At 34.4% G+C, this 482-nt stretch overlaps 1 non-coding gene across 1 annotated transcript; it reads left to right on the top strand.

The window, feature by feature from the left end:
• The first annotated feature begins 134 nt into the window (after positions 1 to 134).
• TRNAM-CAU lies at positions 135 to 208 on the top strand. Its single transcript has one exon. It is a non-coding gene; the product is annotated as a tRNA-Met (tRNA).
• Positions 209 to 482: the final 274 nt, after the last annotated feature.

The raw sequence follows: 482 nt of genomic DNA, 5'->3' as shown, positions 1-482 counted from the left end.
TTTCATTGATTCCTCCTAAATTGCATTGATTCCTCCTAAATTGCATTGATTCCTCCTAAATTGCATTGATTTATCCTAAAGATTTCATTTCAATTGGAATTTGGTTATTCACCATGTACGAGGATCCCCGCTAAGCATCCATGGCTGAATGGTTAAAGCGCCCAACTCATAATTGGCGAATTCGTAGGTTCAATTCCTACTGGATGCACGCCAATGGGACCCTCCAATAAGTCTATTGGAATTGGCTCTGTATCAATGGAATCTCATCATCCATACATAACGAATTGATATGGTATATTCATATCATAATATATGAACGGTAAGAACTAGCATTTTTATTGAGACTATAACTCATAGGAAAGAAAATAGATTTATGGATGGAATCAAATATGCAGTATTTATAGACAAAAGAACGAATCCGCTCTCTTTGTTGTGAACAAGAGGAAGCTCTTATATATATATATATATATATAGATAGATAG

Source organism: Solanum pennellii, chromosome 11 (assembly GCF_001406875.1).
Source record: "Solanum pennellii chromosome 11, SPENNV200".
In the NCBI taxonomy this organism is placed as follows: domain Eukaryota; kingdom Viridiplantae; phylum Streptophyta; class Magnoliopsida; order Solanales; family Solanaceae; genus Solanum; species Solanum pennellii.
The sequence above is the reverse complement of the archived record's forward strand: the minus strand, read 5'-3'. Positions and strand labels throughout refer to the sequence as shown.